We start from the raw sequence: 4,959 nt of genomic DNA, 5'->3' as shown, positions 1-4,959 counted from the left end.
ACATCGCGTTGGGTCCGTGGCTCGCGGCAGAAGTTGAAAACTTTTCAACTTTTCAAGCGTCAACGCAGGCGTCAGCCAATCAGATCGCCTTATGCAAATACCCTAACGCAGACGCTAGCCAATCGCGTTCATGCAACACCAGGAAACTAATGTGATTGGCTGTTGTCACTATCACGGTCGCGTCAGCACCAAGCTTCAGAAACACCCTCCGTCAAGCGTTAATGCCCCGTGTGAATGTAGTTACATTATTCAGTTTCTAAACATTAAATGGGCGTCCCTGACATGCAGGCATTCCATTTTATTATTCTACGTTTTACCAAAATCAAATGAAAATATGCTGAAGATTTACTCACCAGTGGATCCTCTGCAGTGAATGGGTGCCGTCAGAATCAAGAGTCCAAACAGCAGATAAAAACACTGCAATAATCCACAAGTAAGACACAATCTTAGTCCATCAATTAACATCTTGTGAAGCTTATTGTGTGTCTGTAATAAACAAATCCATCAAGACATTTTTAATTTCAAACCATTGCTTTAGGCTAAAATACGAGCTCTATCCATAATATTGCTTTCTCCAGAGAAAAAGTGGTTTCATCTGAATCAAAAAAGGAACATGCACAAATCAAGCACCATTTACAAGACCTTAATGTATTGACTAAAATGGTGTGGATTACTTATGGATTGTGTTTTTATCAGCTGTTGGGACTCTCATTCTGACGGCACCCATTCAACGCTAGGGTTGGGTACCGAAACCCGGTACCAATATGGCACCGGTACCTTTGTAACCGGTATGTACTAGAACCGAATCCGAACGCAGATTTCGGTGCCATGACTGAGCGATCGATTGAAATATTTGTCCTCTGGTTCTCCGAAACGGACGTAAGAAGTATCATCACTGGCACCGCACGTGAAAAATAATTTCCCGACTGAGAAAATGCACGTGAACTCAAGTCGGAAAGCTCTAATAATACAAGTCCAACACATCTTTGTAGTAACGAGAGTGTCCATGTTGTTTTCACATTGCGACTTAAAAGCACGACTCGGGAAATGAGAGCATCCGAGGAGCGCGTGAATGCAGTAATTACACTTGCTCTGATGGCAGCAGGTAGCCTTCCGTTAACTAAGCTAAACATGCTTAAATTAAAATGCCTAAAGCTAAACCTCCCTTGTATTCACATTTCTAAACCTGTTGTCCAACAAAAGAGAAAAATTATAACCTTTTTACTCCACAACACCAGTCAAATGCTTCCTTTTGTGATCTGATGAGGCTTCTTGTCACAGAATGAGGCAGAAAATATATTCTATATGGTTGCCAAGTCCGCGTTTTTTCCACAGAATTGGGCTACTTTTAAACTGTTGCCATGGGTTGATTTTCCCAAGTGGGTTAAAGGTTTGAAATATTGCATAAATTACATTTGACTGAAATGCTTGTATTGAAACATTTTGCATTCTACCTATGATAAAACTTTCATGGTCTTCTACATTAACTGTTTCCTCCTGGTGGAATGACCTGCCCAGCTCAATCCAAGCAGCTGAGTCCTTAATATTTTCAAGAAACAGCTGAAAACACATCTCTTATATCTTGATTTGACCCTCTAACTCTAGCACTCTCTATTCTAATGCTACTTCTAATTTTATCTGCTTGTTTTTTTAATTAAAAAACTTGACCCTCTAACATTTGCACTCTCTATTCCATTTCTATTCTAATGGCCAATCCATAATTTTTTGGGGGAATTTTTTATTTTTTATTTTTTTAATAAGTATCAGTTCAGGCACCGTTTAGGCACTGGAACCATTTTAAAAGTATCGATTTGGCACCGGTATCGAAAAAAAAAAAAAACGATACCCAACCCTATTCACTGTAGAGGATCAATTGATCCATGACATGGTGATGTTTGTTTAAACTAAGCATTATCATCTCCTGTGACCTCTCAGACTCTTACGGTCAATAAAATGGCAAAAAGTCCAGGAAGAATCATAAAGACTCAAAATTCCACAATGCTCTCCCCATTTTCTAGTTCTAATTTTTAAATTGCCCTCTTCAGCTATCAAAGAAAATCATCCTACATCGAAACTCCTACGGCGTTTGAGATGCTGTTTTAAAATTGATGTGCTGTACTACTGAAATAGCCTGTGAAGTATGGCATGCATAAAGGAGATTATAATGTTTAACTAATAATAAAGAAACTGTCAGAAAATGCACCTCCTTTCCTTAAGCACGTTAAAGCATGTCATGTTTACTCTTAAGTCCCGAGTGCAAAACGATCAACAGGGAATCATTTATTCATAGTGCACTTTAGACTCTAAAGTCTCTCCTTGATACATGGAAATACGCTGATTCCTTTTGTTACCTTTCATTTTAACCTGCCATTTTTTCCTTTCAGGATTATAGTATAATAGTATTGCATTTATTTATATATTTACCTCTTCACAGAGAACAGCAAGATTTCAAAGTGTATCCTTGCAGTAATTTTCCTAGGGCAAAAAACTGGCTTCAGATTCAACATTCGCGGTTTTACCTTAAAAAAAAACAAAAAAAAAACACAAAGTACCAGCTGTATTTATTCCTTTAAAAGGTTAGAATGTTTTCAGAGTCAGTAAAGAAAGTTGAAATGCATCAAATACAAGTTTTATCCCCTCATTAAAGGCAAAGTGTGTAATTTCTGTCAGCAAAAATAAAAAAATTTAATCAAACCAAGAATGGTTTATTTTTTAAACGTACACACTTTATTTGAAATCACAAAGGAAATGTATAATCTATAATATCCTCATAAGAACCAGCATGATCAAGAACATATTGTACAACAAACAAACACTAAATGTAGCTCAATATGAATCATATCATCGTACAAACAAACATGATTTCCATAAAGGTGTGTTTTGTCAATCAAATCCTGAATCACGGCTGATGTTTTCAGAAAACACTACAATAATAAAAAAAAGAACTCGCTTCCCATATATTTTTGCAATGAACATTGACTTTATCAGTCATAATACCATATTAACAATGTACAGGTAGGCCTACATGACTAAAAACATAGTAATGCCATGGCACGTTGATATGTCAAGTGTTTTCGTGTAGCCTACTGTTTTGATAGATGATAGTGTTTTGGTCGAAAACTGTTTACCTACTGTATAGAGTCGTGCCGGTGTCAAACTTCATGAACACCTTCTTCTTCATCGATGCCAGACGATGTATTTTAGGCTTTGTTTTCAATGGATTGTAAGTTAATATCCACGTTATGCAGCGCTCTCCTTTTTTCTTTGGCCTAAAGCACCCCGCATTTTGCTGGACGACAAACAGCTTTCAAACGATTCAGTGTATGAGAGTTGACTGAATTATTCGTTGTGTGAGAGAGCTGTTCGAATGAGTCATTGAGTGAATGAGCTGTTCATATGATTCAGTACTTTCTCAGCGAGTGAGCTGTTCAAACTGTTTAGTTTGTTTTGTTTTGCTAACCGTTTTTGATCAATATACTACAGTGCCTAATTTATAGCATTAAAAGGGCAATAGGAAAGTTGTGAATAAAATCCGACAGCTGCTTGGATCATTGTCTATTCTGCAAATATGTAATCCTGTAATAAAACCAATATATTTTCTTTGACTGGTCACAGGGCACCTAGTTCCCTGAGCAAGACGCCTGTTATCGAGCTTGGATCATTGTCTATTCTGCAAATATGTAATCCTGTAATAAAACAAATATATTTTCTTTGACTGGTCACAGGGCACCTAGTTCCCTGAGCAAGACGCCTGTTATCGAGTTGGGAAGTGACAAGGTTATGACCTTTTCTGCAGGGTAACACTCCCTGCCACATATATTAATGGTAATAGATGTGTTACCTGACACTTCAAGATAAAAATGTATGATTAGACATTGACCTGCTTCTGTCCCAGCCCAGCAGTATGAAACACATTGATATATTATGGTGTTTCACATTCCATTATCGTGACTAAGTATGAGTTGAGAGAGGCAGGGTGAGCATGACCAAAATCTATATCACTGTAAAGGTGTAAATCACAATAGGATTAGTTTTGCTAGAAATACAACAACAACAAAAAGCGTATGTATTAAAGAATATGCATGTAGTAGTATATGTAGTGATGCTATCTTTGTGTAACGGAATTAATTTAAATACTTTACTAATTAAACATCATCTCATTTCATTATTTTTGCTTTTTATTTGTAGGCAGTCACAAATTAAAAGATCATTAATACTGATAAAGTTACTAATCGTTAGTGTGATTCACTGTACTGTATATATTTTTTTAAATAATCCAAGGCATGGCTTTTTTATGTTGAAGTAATTTGCTTATTTTAAATGTCTTAAATTAACGTAAATGTGCCATTATTGCAGCAATTACTTGATTTCTTAATCAACTTTCCGTTTATTTACATGGTCTTAAATTGTGTTTAAAGTTCCCCGTCTTATGTTTTCTTTGAGAAATGTACAGTTTACAGAAAACAAAGTGCTTGTACTCATTTATTGCATGTGAAACACAACAAGAACATTTTAAGATGAACAAATAAACTCATTATGGCATCACACAAGAAGTTACTAAATGTGACAGAATCAATGATGAAAATAAAATTGGCTAGCAGGCAAACAAAACAATCATATTAATCATTCATACCCCAGTGCATGCTGGGAAAAACACAAATGAGACCATTAGTGTAGGCCTACAGTATTTGAACTCAGAAAACTGCATTAATCAAACTCACCTGCTATGCTTGTTGGTTCAGCCTAAAATAAATTGTAAAAAATCTACATCAGGATGTTGGGTCATGTCAAAGTTACAACCGAGAGCAGTTTGCCCTTACAAATGTAGTTTAGAAATCCAATATTTGTAGATTATGGCATGTGAATTGAAGCTCATTCTAAGTAGATTCTGGATATGAAGCATGAAGAGCATTACAAGCAAAGGAGAAAAAGAGAAAGAGAGATTGGATAACACGATTA

General features: G+C 36.2%; 1 long non-coding RNA gene across 1 annotated transcript; it reads right to left on the bottom strand.

Moving 5' to 3' along the window:
* Positions 1-392: 392 nt before the first annotated feature.
* On the bottom strand, positions 393-3,322 carry LOC107654558 (uncharacterized). The gene is made up of 3 exons (XR_001630349.1): positions 3,129-3,322; positions 2,425-2,519; positions 393-417 (listed from the first exon to the last, which is right to left on the bottom strand). It is a non-coding gene; the product is annotated as an uncharacterized LOC107654558 (long non-coding RNA).
* Between the last annotated feature and the right edge of the window lie 1,637 nt (positions 3,323-4,959).

Source organism: Sinocyclocheilus anshuiensis, unplaced genomic scaffold (assembly GCF_001515605.1).
Source record: "Sinocyclocheilus anshuiensis isolate Anshui unplaced genomic scaffold, SAMN03320099.WGS_v1.1 scaffold391, whole genome shotgun sequence".
In the NCBI taxonomy this organism is placed as follows: domain Eukaryota; kingdom Metazoa; phylum Chordata; class Actinopteri; order Cypriniformes; family Cyprinidae; genus Sinocyclocheilus; species Sinocyclocheilus anshuiensis.
The sequence above is the reverse complement of the archived record's forward strand: the minus strand, read 5'-3'. Positions and strand labels throughout refer to the sequence as shown.